We start from the raw sequence: 15,160 nt of genomic DNA, 5'->3' as shown, positions 1-15,160 counted from the left end.
TTTCTGGAACGGGTTTCATTGCATCCAACTGTTTGTGTTTTATTTGTTTGTGTTTGTTTGTGTGGGTGGTGAAGGGGAGTGTCTTTAAACTCTCCCCAGGTTTTTTTTCTTCTTTTTTTTTTAGTATTTTATTGACGTGCGCTCTTCTATATCTAGCTTTCAATCAGTCAGACCGCTGGACGATCAATACTGGTAGAGGGCATTAAAATCTCTCCGTCTGTGTAAATCCCTGGGAAAAAAATAAATAAATAAAGATCTCCTCCTCCCTAATTCCTGCTCCTTATCTGTCCTCCCAGACACACGTCAGTGTCACATTTTTAAAAGATATACGAGCCCGATAGTTAATGAGTTTTAACCACATTATTTTTTTTGCCACTCGCTTATCGGCACCCGTGTCGAACCCTCCGCTGACTTCATGCGGCGATACTCTACACGTGGGAACCTGCTGCACGTTGCATTTTTTTCTGCTTCTGTTAACATTCACTGTTGCACTGAAGGTTTTCAGGGGTTTTCAAATGTCAGACTTTTTTCTTTTTTTCTTTTCTTCTGTAGGTTAAGGACGCCATTTTTTTAACTGTCAGTGTGACATTAAACAAAAGCTTGAACTTTTCTGGCTTCTTGTAAAGACTTTCGTTTGAGCACACTTGTGAACATTGCCATGAAATGATCAAGAGTCCCAAGAACAAATGAGCGTCTTTTAGCATATCGCATCTGTCGTCTGTTGAAATCTTGGTTTTTTTTTTTTTTTGTTGTCATTTTTAAGTGGCTGCAGGATCTGCAGTAATTAAGATCCTCCGGAAACATCTACAAAGAGCGAAAGTTAGTGAGACGCAGAGGCCGCGAGGAGCGACCGCGACGTGACTGATGCTTGAAGCTAGTCGGTAGATCAGACGACGACTACGTCGGAGAACTCGGGTTGCTGAGTCGGCTCTTTTGACGTCTTTCGGTAAAACGTTTTTTGGCAGAAGCCCGCTGCAGTTTCAGGGGAAATTCTTCGCTTCAGTTTCTCAGTCTGGAATCGTCACACTGAAGCTACTGCTTGTTCTACATTTCACTTTACTCGATGCTTGAAAAAGAAATCGGCACACAACTTAAAACAACGTACCGTCACCGTGATCTGTATGCAAACAAAAGCCAAAGCGGCGATTATAGCAACAGCAGCGCCCGTAATGTGAAATCATTTTGGGTGGAGGAGGAGGTGATGGGGGGGGGGGGAACTGCTTCTTAAATCCACTCTGTGTCTCATCGAACCCGAAGCGCCGATGATCGCGCGGCTCTGCTGCGCCTGACAAGATTAATTTTACCAAGACTCGAGCCTTTGGCGGAGGCAGAGCTCTGTGGCTCAACTGCCTGTGAGCTGAAATGGAGCGTAATTTAGAAACCACCTCCCCGTATCATCGCACAGACTAAACCAGTGCAGAAGGGGAGAATCAGTGCCGGTCGTTATGTCCTCCCTGCTGTCTCACGGCCACAGGAAACACACGCGAGGCAACAAAACCGGCTGCTTTGACTCGGCGGCAAGAGGCCAAAAGGAAGAAAGTCTCTCATCTGAGAGGGCGGTGCAGAAGGAGAGAGGAAGATGGTATCGCCTGAGAATCGTTCAGATAAGCGCCTTTGTTCCCTTTTTCTGTTTCTTTTTCTAATGCAAAGACAAGACAAGACAAGACAGACAGACAGACATGCAGAATCTCGAATCTCTCTGTCAGTCTGCCCGCCACCGCGTTGTCACGGTGACGGAAGGGAGGTCAGGTGGATGAACGCCTCCTATTACAGGATATTTGCTTCGGTCGGGGCTCGGAGGTCAATAGGTTAAACGTCCAATCGTCACGCAGCGCTTCAAAACAGAGGATCGTAATAAGTTACCGACGGAATCGATAGATGTCGATGGGAGACGCGTGTCAGAGGCCACGAAGCATAATCCAGGCAGATGGAGGACGAGCTTTCACGTCCGACCCATGGGAGGTTGTTTTTTTTTTTTTTTTTTTTCTTGAGCCGGAGATTAACTGGATGCACGTAAATGGATGAACGGATAAACGAACACACGGCTAGATGGATGGATGACGGCAAACACAGAATAACGTTGTCCATGTAGAGTTTACTGACCAACTGACGCTCATCGTCGGACGGTGTACTGGCGGGTTCTCGTGTTTTGTGTCTTTCCCAAGACAATGTGTTGGAGGAAACACTTATAGTTTAATCTAAGATCATAATCTCAAACACCTATTGGTCAGTTTCAGCTTTTTGATAAAGGGGGCGGAGTTACGTCAATGTCATATGACAAAATACTGCATATACTGTGTACTTGCAGCGTGAATAACATTACAGAATAGTCATCACTTTAGCAATGAGTCATGTGTTGGTCGTTATTGTTCCATTTTTAAATATTTTTTTTTTAATTGCTATTATTAGTACCCACAATCACGATCTTCATATTTAAAGAATCTGTGTATTAATCTTCCATGGTGTCTTTCCCCAGATTTCATTACAACATTCCCTGGTTTCTTTCTCCCTGTGCTTCTCGTCTGACCGACTGTACGCGAGTCTTCTTCCCTGTTTGTCTTTTTTTTTCCAGTTTTGCAGCCTGCAGTTGAAGGATTAGACTATGCCGTTCTGAAATCGGCTCGTCAGCCTGCCAGCCACAGATAAGCACACTCAGGATCGATTAGATCTGCCTTTAATCTATTCAACTTTTTTTTTTTCTTTTTTTCAGGCGAATAGAAAAATGCTTAGTATGGGAGATGTGAGGTGCGCGATACGGTGACTTTGGGAACATGTGCCTAAAGGGCAAATGCATTGTAAGCCACATTTTCAGGCGTGAGATCATATTAAATACGATTTTATATTTTTTTTTTACAAGTCCTCTTTAACAAGCTGCTGTAGGCAAATACAAGCTAAACAATTTTGAATAATTTTCTATTAAGCGTGAAGGACAGAGATCATTACTGAGAGAGACGGAGGCGAAGAAGGGAAAACGTCTCGATGAAAGACAAAAAGTAGGAAACAAACATGAAAGAAGAAACTGAGGGAGCCAGTTTAACAAAATGCTAAAGAGGGCCAGCGTGACCTGATGTGTCAAAGCCACTTTACATCCCTTTTGATTCCAGACAAACGGCACGAAAAAAAAAAAAAAAAAAAAAAGCAAAATGGCAGAGCTCACCTTTGGCTCATCACTCTGCTGGATCCGATGAAGGTTTTCTGTGACACAGATCTGCCTGGAAGAAAAGAGGAGAGAGAGGAAATGTACATTAATCACACGTAAGAGCCGACGTTTGTTGAAGAGGACCGTGTCCAGAGACATCACGTGTTATGTAACTGTGATGTAATCAGGTACGTGTCAAGCAGATGTGCTCAATATGTCATCATAATTTGCATGTTGTTATTCAGGAGAGAGAGAGGCATTGGCATTGTATCAATATTTATATTACAAAAGGAAAAGAAAGAGACAACAAACAAATACAAAGTGATGTGTCGACGTTATAGATATGAAATCAACTTTTATAAGAAAATAAAACTTCACAAACAAACCTCCCGTAACCTCTAAATACACATAAAGCTGCCAGATACTTCTTTAAATGCTCCTTTGCTCAACTCTGATAATGAATTTCCAAGTCTGGGGAGAAAAAAAAACAACAAAAAAACAACAACCCATTTTCAGTCCCCCTCATGATTACATCAACAAAGACGGCAGCAAGACTTGAGATTTTCAAAGTGTTGTTTTGTTGTGTTTTTTTTTGTTTTTTGTTTTGCTTTGCTGTCTTTCCAAATTTGTCGCAATTTCACAGTTTTCTATCAAAACAGCTTCACAGCGGTCTGCATGACTGGAGAGAGGAAACCATAAATGAAGCATCTTTTAATTCACGCGTTGACTTCAGTTTAGCTCGACGCCGCCGAGCGGTTCCAAGTCGGTTTTGGAGCCCGAACCGAACCAAACTGCGACCGCGTCACGGCGTTAACCTCGTGTTTGTCATCGTTACCATGGCGACGAAGGTCCAGCGTGCCTGTTGCTGGTGCACTCGCTCATAAATGTCACTGATAACGGGTCGGCGAGGCGGAGGAGGAGGACGCCGCCGGCCAAATGGTCCCGACGACGACGACGGAAAACGGCCATTTAACGTGCCGATAACAAACAAAGCATGTGATTTTGTTTATGGGATTTCCAACAGCAAAATATAAACACATAAATCTCAGCAGATACTATTGCAGGATTGTCACTATACTGCTTTAACGACGAAGTAAAACCATTCATATTGGTCCACAAAATGAGTTTGTGCATTAGTAAGTCGCTGTATTGCCGTTTAAGCATTTGAGCTCACTGCTGTTGTTCTTATATATTTTTTTTTTTTTTTAAGTCTGGTTTGTGGTGCCTGAAGGTAGCGAGATGAAGAGCCGGTCATGATATGTAACAGAAGCCGCTGCCGTTATGTATCCATCGCGTTCCCACATCACCCCGAGGTGTTCTCCGGGCAGGGAACGGAGCAGGCCGCGCTCCTCTCCTCCATCCGTAACTACCGCTGAGAGGCCCTTGAGCAAGCTACTTAACCCCGGCCGGTCCCAGCAGAGCGGCTCGGGGAGGTGGGAGGGTGGCGGGGGGCGGGGGGGGTAGGAGCCCGTCGTGGCGCTCGCCGGTTGAGCAGCTCTCCGGCGTGAAAATGAAAATTAGTGATTTGTGCAAGCCAGTGAATAAGGGTAAAAAAAATAAAAAATAAAACAGTAGAAAGCAGTGGAGCACTAAGATTTGTTCCCTCCTGTCTAGTAGTTATGTGCGTCTGATGGCACGAGTGAGGAGATGAAGAAATACTGCGAGGGAGATATTTTATAGTGATGTAATGGCTAAATATCAAAAGGCCCAAAGACTGCCTTTATCTTCAATGCCACATTTCTTTTTTTTTTTTTATCCACTTCTTCTTAAATGTGCAGCGAGAGATCACACGCCTCCGAGACTCCAATAATTAGCCGCCCCTTCATTCTTTTTTACAGATCAGCACAAGTAGCTTTCAGCAGAAAAATAAAAAGACTTTTGCAAGAACATGTTATGTGTTGGCTTTGGTTTTTTTGTTTTTTGTTTTTTTTCAGACCAACGAGCAGAATGCATCTTTCCTAAAGTTCGAACCGAGACATCTGATACCGGGACATCTTTAGCTCCGAGGTTCTCCTTCTGGCCGTGTTATTTAATGGCAGCTGGCAGACAGCTTTAGGGCGCATAACCGCCACCTTCTGACGGGAGTAACGCATTAAAAACGCCCACGTATACAAATCTACTTTTTAGATTATAACGACTGTACGGATATTAGAAATTCACGCTCCATCCCTACACACTGTAACCTCATACAAACATGAAAGCATTTTTTTTTAACTATTAGTGAACAATACTGTTAGTGAACAAGTCTTTTCTTTCGTTAAATTTGGTTCAACTCAGAAAATTGTTTTCAGGTGCATTTTATTCTGCTCTGCGGAAACAAGTTCTAGACGTACTAAGAGCTGCTCGTCTGTCAATCGAGAAAACTGTCGTTTCTTCTTTTTTTCCCCCACCTTAAACATCTAATTAATTCAAAGACCTGGAACACCTTGTTTGCTTTACATGAAAGCGACAGCAGCCGCGCAATCAAATTTACAGCACGGTCCTACATCGGCTGTGGTTTTCGGCATCACCGGAAGCCACAGACGCCTTCATCATCAGCCGAGCGTCACGACAAATCCTCATTGTTCAGCGTGGGTAATATCCCTCCAGCAAATAACACCAATCATCATCACGCCGTCATTATTATCCTGCAGCAGATCCACCTGCTTTGGATGCAGAGAACGCCGCCTCCTCTCACCTGGTTAAAGAATTAAAAATGTTTTTTTTTTTTAATTGTTATCAGAGCACGAGGAACGGCACACGCCGACTCGGCACGCGTGTCTAAATAGCTCGAATGTGCCGCGCTGTTTGTAACTACACGTTGAAAAAAAAAATCATTATAATCATTATAGCGAGATATGAGTAATGTCACTACGGAATTACACCGATCACAATTGTGCGTATTGTTATTATCTGCAGCTAAATCCGCCCGCTTTCCATGCGGGGACGATTGAGCTCACTCCACCCAGAAAATGACAGCTCGTTATGTGAAGAGGAGGTGGGAGGGAGGAGGAGGAGGGGGGGGTTTAACCACGTTGTGGTATTGCTAGGGAGCCTGAGACAATACTGTCAATACGATCGCAGTTTGAATCGGTCGCGGTGCGAAACGTGAAATGCATGAACGGCGGCCTCATTGATCGTCGGGCCCGCCGCCGAACAACTCTGTTTGTGTACATGTTTCGCTCGCGTGCACGCAGGCTTCCAGAGAATGATAATGTTTTCTATTGATTCACTTTGATGAATTGCATTCATTTCGGAGGAGTGATTTTTTTTTTTTTTTTTTTTTTTTCCCCCCACGATAAACAAAAGGGACCATCCGCGAATCAAATTTTTTTATTTCGGCGATAAATAACAATCGGGATAAAAAAAAATAAAAAAAAATAAATAAATAAAAAATCGATGATGTGTGAGGACACTCGAACGCAGCCCTGGATGTACAGTGGTTTTTTTAGCTGGAATGAATACGACCAAACGGCCCGCGGTACGCCTAATAATAGGACAGTCGAGCGGATCGGACCGTTATCACGCGCATCTACAGTCCGCATCGAAGGCCCCTATTCATGGAACTGCTCCTACGAAGCACCCTGACGCAGCATCTCCGCTCAGCTCACGTTTTGTAATGCCGGGAAATGAATATTTCTGTTGTATTGTGACGCGTTGTTGTGCGAGTGCTGTTCAGCAGAAGTCGACATGAATAGAGACGGATGGCAGCTGCCAGGAACAAGGTCGTCTGGGGACACAATCAGGCTTCATTTCTCAGCTTAGTTTACTCCTGGTTTTTTTTGTTTTTTTTTTGGTCGTTTTCAACCGGTCTGCAAATGTTGCAGGGCTGCCCGACACGCACGATGTGGCGGACTCGCACGTCATCTACAGAAGCAAATAGACAGCTTGAAACGTGGCCATTAGTGTTGTGTCTGTCATTAGCTAAAAGGCCCGAAGCTGGAGTGAGACCAGAATAATTATTCTGATTATAGTCCTCTTGCTGAGCTCCATCCAAACACATTATACTCTCTCAGATTAAAAGCCGGTGTTGTCGTGCGGTTGCTGAATCGAGATGTTGGGATTTATTCCGTGATAGCAGCCAATTGGAGTCTCAGCGTTTTGCCGCTAAAGTTGTCCGGGGTAGACAGTTTAATGTTGTTGTTTTTTGTGTTTTTTGTTTTTGACTGGTTGACTCGGGTGTCTTTACAAGATGACCTTTACATCGGGAGAACTTGAAAACGCCTGAAGACATCCCTCCATCTGAAGTATATATATATTTTTTTTTTTCGACGGTCCTCGAGACGGGCTCGTCGACGTCGGCGGCGTCCCTCATCGCCGAGCAGCTTTAAGACACCTGCGAGGTGACGTTATCGCATCTGAAATCACCGAACGGTGGGGTGGGGGGTGTTTTGCGCGAGATGCGTGCGGCTGCGGTGAAACGAGGCGGGCAGAATGTGATGGCGGCTTTGAGGATCAGCGCCGGGCGCGCAGCTGGTAGACACGCGCACACACACACAACACACACACACTCACACACACACACACACACACACACACACACACGGGCTGGCAGGGACCGGTGGCTCCCAGCTGTGTCACTATTATCCCGTGCATTCGCATTTGCATTCACAGGTGCACGGGCACGCAGGCAAACACACACACACACACACACACACACACACACACACACACACACACAAGCTCGTCTCATTGTATGTGTGTAGGAGCCACTGAGGCGTTAACATGTTCCCGGTCCGCGCACCACACACGTGCACCGGTGGCTCACTTGCTTTAAATTTCCCGACATCGTTCAGAGACACGTTGGCAAACAACAATGGGAAACAAAAGGTGGGAGACTTTTAACGAGCAGAAAGGGTCGCAGGCTGCGTGAGGCTCTTCTACATTTGGCACCAGTCTGCACAATAAACACCCACAGCATTTAACGTGTGACTCCACACTGTTTTCATTTATTTTTGGTGGTGCACGGTTCCTTTTATATATCTCATCTTCAGGCGAGCATCCTCCGCTGACTCGCCTCCTCAACTTCCTCTCACCTCCTCTCTGAGTCATTGCTGAGTCTAAAATAAAATGCTGCACAGGAGATGCAGGTGCAAGTGGCGGGCAGTTACTTTAGAGGGGATTGGCTGGTAACTATAGTCTATTTTTTTCTTCTTTTTTATTTTTATTTTTTTTGTAATCCTTGAGCTCAGACATCCTGCTCCCACAATAGTGCTACTCCTACACCACTTGCTCTAGACAGTCGTGTATTTTTCCACTTCCTCCTCTGAAAATACAGTTACAGATATTTCACAGCATGAGCCAGAGAAGGCTGTTAGATAAGCCTGAAAGATACAAGACACTTTTTATTTATTTTTTATTTTTTATTTTTATTCTTTCGTCTAGAAATTTCCATTTTTCAGTTTCTTCCTTTCATTTTGAAATAGACGTAGAATGAGTATTATTATCGATTAATACATAAAAATAACGACTGTTTTATTGTCACAATCATCTGTCGATTGATTGACAACAAATCAATCTTTTGATTGAAAGCACTAATTAAGATGGTGTGCTGCAAAATAGCCGTCTTAAATTATATGTCGTGGAATATAAACGCACTCATCCGACCACGAAACAATAAAGTAAGAATCGGCATTTTAAGCATGAATTACCGTTTCATAATCACGGGGAACGATTCGACTATTCTGTGAAAAGCTCACTATTGATTGTTGATTAGTGACCTTCTGCTCTCAAATCACTGCGCATGGTTGTGGTGGATTTTACCTGGCAGAGTTCGCACTGCGCCTCGTTTTCATTTATGTTTTTGATGGAGCTCCACGTGGAACTTTTTTGGTGGTTGCCGTCGTCTTTGCATGTTTTTTCTGTTATCTGATCTCGCAGCATGACGCAAGTCACACCGGCACCCGGTAGGAACATTTTCTTCTCCATCTTTTGTTGTTTAGTGAACTTTAGGTGCATTACCGCCACCTGCTGGTGGTTGTAACACATCACTATTGTTAAAAAGACGGAAAAGTTTTCATGATTTTAATGAGTATTTTGAAGTATAAAATTCGGGATCCATCCCTACATTAAAATGCTCACGATGAGTGCACTTTTAAACTGTTGCAGAAAGCTGCCCTTCGCTGGGAAGCTCGGCTCGGTGTTGTTGTTAAATCTGCAGAGCGTGCGAACAGCAGGTGAGGGTGTGAGGTCGCCGGCAGACATGTCGAGGCCGTATGTCTTTTTAAAGGAGGGTTTGATCTGAACAGCCTCGGCAAGATGGAGAACCCTGTAGTTTGTACACGTGTTGTTTTACTGACCTTCTTCAGAGCCTTTAATTGATTTTTAATACGACAAAGTCGTATTTTCTTCAAGAATGATCCACTAAACACAAACATAACACGGGTGAAGACTTTAATCCAAAAGTGCCAGATGTTACCAAAGAGTACATAACGTGTACTGTTAACATTGGTGGCCTCCAAACTGCTAATCCCCGCCTGTAAAAGTGTGCTGCTCTACCAATACGGCTGCCCAAGCTCAGCAAATTGTCATTGTGTCTTAACGACACGGCGAGCTCATTATGTGACATGGAACGGCCTGTGAGCTGATTTTTATTGCAGAGACCTTGTAATTACATTTCTAATCCACGGGGCACCGGGAACTCATAGGTAACATACTGTAGATGGGCCATTTGGCTGAAATCTGAGCCATCAGTGTTCTCTTTGGATGATGCCGCTGTTAATTGGAGCTCATTATATTTTACACATGGATTTTTTTTTTTGTATTTTTTTTTGTATTACTAGCTGTTATGTACCTGGGAAATACAATGAAACTCATGCCGATGTTTTAAAATTTTAAAATAAATTCCTCACACGTTCCTCGCATATTTTTTTTCTTTAGGGTGAGAAGCTTTTATCGGCCCCTCGAGGCTTTTGTCTGCACAAACGAGTCATTTGCATTGTATGCATGCTTCGTTTCTTCATGTTTGATTGTGTCGGTAATTTCGTATTTTTCCTGTTTAACGCTGCGCAAATTAAATAAGGAAACTAAAAACCTCTGCTTTCTCGTTTTACTATTTAAAGAAAAACTAATTTTGAGGATGCGGCGCAAAGCTTGCCTGGGAGCAGCTGTGGTAACTTCATTTGGGAGTGCAGGCTATAAATATGAACGGGGGCGGGGTGGGCAACACGAGACACCAAAATGGTGCAATAGCAGATTTTCATTAGCTGATATTGTTTGGGTTTCTGTCTTTTCCACTCCTACAGGCAGCCGGTGCTACTACCTGCTGTATGTTGAAGCTCAGCACGGCCTATTTTCCGTCTGTTCTGCCTCTTCAGTGCAAAACGATGAGCGACGGACGGCCTCCGGGCCGAAGGTGAAGGACGTCGAGACGAGGGCAGAGTGAAGAAGCGAAATAAAAGCAGCACTTCGTGAAGCGATGAGGCGGCCACTTCACAACACGGCCTTCTAAACACACACACACACACACACACACACACACACACACACACACGGAGACGTTGTTTAGATTCACGTACTTGTTCATCTTGGCACACTTACTTGTGAAGTGCGCGTATTTGGACGGGTTGTCGTTGTCTCAAATCGTGCTGGTCTAACGTTTGCGTAACATTTGAATGCGTCACTTGCAAACATATCTGCCAGCTTTTTAATATTGTTTTCCTTAAAAATGAACGTGTTTTTGTGCCCGCTGTTTACACAAACATACCGATGGCTTCTTATCAAGCAGCAGTATAGTGGTACTTGTAGTGTGGCGTTCAGCAGCAGCTGCAGCTTCCTCAGCCGCGGCGTTTAACAAAAAAAAATTACAAAAAATAAAAGGGTTGTTGTTGGCCCTCCATTTCTGCTACCATGCTGACCGTTGAGTGTCCAGCGTTCAGTACTCAATTTGAGCTCACCATCTGGCTCCTTAAAGTGCACGACGCGTTGCCATATTTGACCGCGTGAACGCACCTCTGCACTCAAAATAGCGGAAATAGTGTAAATATGTAAATATGCGAAATGAGACACAAATGAACATGCGGCATGTTAATGAGCAATTTCAGTCGAAATGCAGGCAGGTCTGGAAGTGATGGATCATACAAATCACACAAAGATAAGTGTTCTTTGGCGCAGTTTATAACATGCGTACAATCTGCTCGTACACGATGACGGCTCACGTCACGAGTCGTGCACGCACGCTCATCAAAACAAACAGCATAAAGATGCAATGATAGAGCGTGTAGACGTGCACAAAAAAGTCATTAACTTTACGATACGGTCACATGCGAAGACAGCAACACACACACACACACACACACACACACACACACACACACACACACACACACGACGACATGTTTTACTGACGATGTGACCGAGGAAAAAAAGCAATATATGGAGAGACGGAGAGAAACGAGCAGCGTCATTCAACTGGGAGGAGGAGGACGAGGAGGACGAGGACGAGGAGGAGGAGGACGAGGAGGAAGAGGGATAAAGAGATAGATGAAGGATAAGGAGAAGAAAATAAATCTGCCTTTTACTTATTCAGTTCCGCATGGCGGGGCCGCTTGCGCCGCCACGTCACATATAGATGAAGAGATAACTTGTATATCAATTGTATATTCAGGAGAAACTGTCATCTTGGTGTCTGGAAAATTAACCTGGAAACGTTCTTTTTTTCATTTTTGATTTCAATATTTATGTGCTCCTGGTTGGTTAGAAAGTTCATCAGCCGGAGGACACGCGCTGAACGTTCAGAGGCTTTAAAATGCCAAACATCCACCGGCCTATACATAATACATGAGCAGTATTTTCAAAATGTATTATCGTGTACATCAGTCACCGGTGACCCTCTGTGGGGTCGAGACCAGGCGTCGACCGATATGGTTAATACCTGTTATTGGTATTCAAGGAAGTTGATAAACGATATTTGGAACCGATATACGTATGGAGTAAAAAATAACATCTACAACAACAAAGAAATCCTTCACTGAAGCGCCAGCAGATCGTTTGATACGTGATTCTGTGGCAGGTTGTTCTGTAAGCTGCAGCCTCGTTGATAATCGGTTGACCCCGAGCCGAGAAACTCTTCCCCACCAGACACTGGTCTCTTACTGATCCAGTGCTCTCGCCTCTTTGGCAAGAAGAAAAAACAAACAGATTAGCTCCCCGCGGGGATCGATAACACATTATTTTACTGCTCCTCTGTGTCATGTACACTTTATAATGTGAGAGTGAAAACAAAAAGGCTAGTTTGGCTTTTCAAATAACAAAAGTTCAGCCAGTAACGAAAACTTTACACTTGAAGCTAATGGATCACAGATGTAGTCTTCACCAGAGAAGTTTCCCAAAAGAAATAGTGCTGCGTCAGGGACGGATAATTGATATGTGGGCCTGCAGGTATTTCTTCATGACGATGGCGGACCTATCAGACGGGCCCAGCTCTCTTTACCACCCCGTCACATGGCTAAACGTAAACACAGGCTATCATTGTCCTGCCCACTAATTACTGAGTCCAGTGAGAGTGCTGGATGCCTCCACGCTCGCTCCGCCGCCTCCTCCTCCCCCTCCTCCTCCTCTTCCTCTTCCTCCTCCTCCTCGTCCTCCTCCTCTTCAGAGGGGAAAGCGCAGACACTCCTGTGAATCACTGCATTCAAATGGCCTCGTGGTAAAAGAGCAAAAATGATTGAAAACTAAAAGGAGAAATTCATGAGGCTGGATGAGCAATGATAAATGTATTAGCACCAGATGACATTTCCATCACCACCTCATCGATCACCTTGGGGACATTTTAAATGGTGGCCCGTGTGTGTGTGTGTGTGTGTGTGTGTGTGTGTCATGCAGAATTGGACAGATAAAAATAGCTACTACCCCTCAACACACACACACACACACACACACACACACACACACACACACACAGAATAACAAACCCGTGTCGAATTAAAACCATTAACAGAAGAGGATTTGGATACTCGTATGTAGCACGCACACACACACGCACACACACACACACACACACACACACACACACACACACACACACACACACACACACACACACACACACACACACACACAAATGGGCGCAATTGCATGATGCAAAGACGCAACTGAGATGCTGTTGTAGTTTTTAAGATACAGATGTTCTAAATATCTGGGTTTTTAATGGCTATTTACACCTTCTCTTGGGATCCCCAGAAATGTTCATACATCACACACTCATCCTCCAGGTATTTACATGGTTCTCCCTGGCATGCAAATGTTCAAAACAAAGAGGTGAAACCTTCGACTGCATATAAAGGTGGACGTAGCTTCGAGGTCTGACACATTAGGTCGATGCTGAAGTGCCTTAAGCTGCAGTACCACTGAGCGCCACTGGAGGTTGGTTCCTAAAAGCCTCCATAGACTCCCACTCAACTTCTCTGATGAAATACAAAGTCAGAAAATGTCTCCAATAGTTATCTCGGTGTTGTTAGCTAAAGTCACTCCTTCTTATTAGTTTTCTGGAGGTCCATCTGAAAATAATCCCTTATTCATTCGAAAATAAGCTTCAAAAAGACGTGTTTTTTTTTTTTTTTTTTTTGGGGGGGTTCACCTGTTTGATTGACAGGCCTGTGGTGCAGCCAGGTTACAGCTATCGTTGGGCGGGACGTAGCGTCGTCCGGTTTCCAATCAGATCGTGTCAGATCCACCGCTCGCACGCTAAGCCCCGTGCACCGGTGTGATAAATACCACGAACCCTTGTAGCCGCCAGACGAGTCTGAAACGAGGTGCAAATGGCTCGGTAAATCTGCCCCTCTCTCTCTCCGGGCTCCACTCCGGCCCTCTCTACTCGTTCTTCTGGTCTGTCTCTTGGTATTCAGCGGCTGCTCTCTTGCAGCTCAGACTCTCTTATCTAAATCTCCATTCAGACAGAGCTGCGGAGAGCGAGTCAGATAATACAGGTCACTCTCCAATGACAACTCTAAAAGGCATCTGGGGAGAGGAGAGGAAAAATACAAAAAATAAAAGGGAGAGGAGGAAGAGAGCTGCTGCAAAACGTTGGATATGGATTTCTGTTCTAAGCCGGGGACCGTGGAAAACACGCAGACTTAATAAGTAGCTTGATGTGAAAGTTACTGTACATGTGGTGATTTCCGAGGCTCACGGCGTCTTAGTCGTTTATTTTAGGATCCGCTGAAAGCCTGTGGCATTGATAAATCAGCAAACAAAAAAAAAACACCAATAAAAAACCAGCCACCATGTGCCTGGGTAATGGAAATCTAAGCTGAGCAACCGTGAGCAGTATTAACTCTTATCAGCGCGAGAAGGAGTTTGTACCCTTTTGTACCCTTTTGTCGTTTTTGATGCCACAAAAATGGAGCTTCCTCATTTTTAAAGCGTGCCGGCTGGCTTGTTCTTATCAGTGCGTGTTCATCTCCCATCCAGGATAACAGAGCGACATTTTAATGCTATTAAAATGTTTAATTTAACCACCAAAGATAAGGAGAAGTACATTTTCATGACACTTTTTGAAACACTCTAGCGTACATTTTTTTTTTTTTTTGAAATATCTTTTAAATCCTTGCAGTAGAAAATAATTCAGCCTTAAAAATGGCAGCTGGCGATCATCCTTTATGTCACGGAGACTCTGGCCTGATACTGTTTTCACTTGTGATTTTCATTCTGTGAGCACACAAAGCTCATGTTGTGGAGCGAGGTTACAGATGTGGGTGTGAGACTGGATTAATGCCAAGGACAAGCTGATGTTGATTAGACATGATGTCTAAAGCTGCTCTCAAACACCCAACCAGAGAGAAATAAAGACACAAACGTACATATAGACCCGTATTTTCGAGTTATGTTCAGGGTTAATCTGAGTATAATCTAAGTACGGGGATGTTTGTTCTATCACTCGGCCCCTCCCTGCAGCACGGTGGCATTTATAGACGTTCATTTATCTGTCCCGATCACTCTCCATCTCCTCTCTACCTTTTACCTTCCTGCCTCCCTCTCAAACCGGAGGCAGGCAGTAAACTCTAAAAAAAAACAAAAAAACGGAATTGAATTTGGCATCATCTC

The 15,160-nt window shown here is 44.2% G+C and overlaps 1 protein-coding gene across 1 annotated transcript in view; it reads right to left on the bottom strand.

Annotated features, from left to right (window-relative positions):
* Positions 1-15,160, bottom strand: part of cdh11 (cadherin 11, type 2, OB-cadherin (osteoblast)) — an 86,437-nt gene that overhangs the window by 44,024 nt on the left and 27,253 nt on the right. Inside the window, exon 2 of the mRNA XM_069144191.1 lies at positions 3,158-3,212. The gene's annotated coding sequence lies outside the window, so the exon portion shown is untranslated. The remainder of the gene's footprint in view (positions 1-3,157; positions 3,213-15,160) is intronic.

Source organism: Embiotoca jacksoni, unplaced genomic scaffold (assembly GCF_022577435.1).
Source record: "Embiotoca jacksoni isolate LCO1_2020_lvr unplaced genomic scaffold, fEmbJac1.0.p SCAF_12, whole genome shotgun sequence".
Taxonomy (NCBI): domain Eukaryota; kingdom Metazoa; phylum Chordata; class Actinopteri; family Embiotocidae; genus Embiotoca; species Embiotoca jacksoni.
The sequence above is the reverse complement of the archived record's forward strand: the minus strand, read 5'-3'. Positions and strand labels throughout refer to the sequence as shown.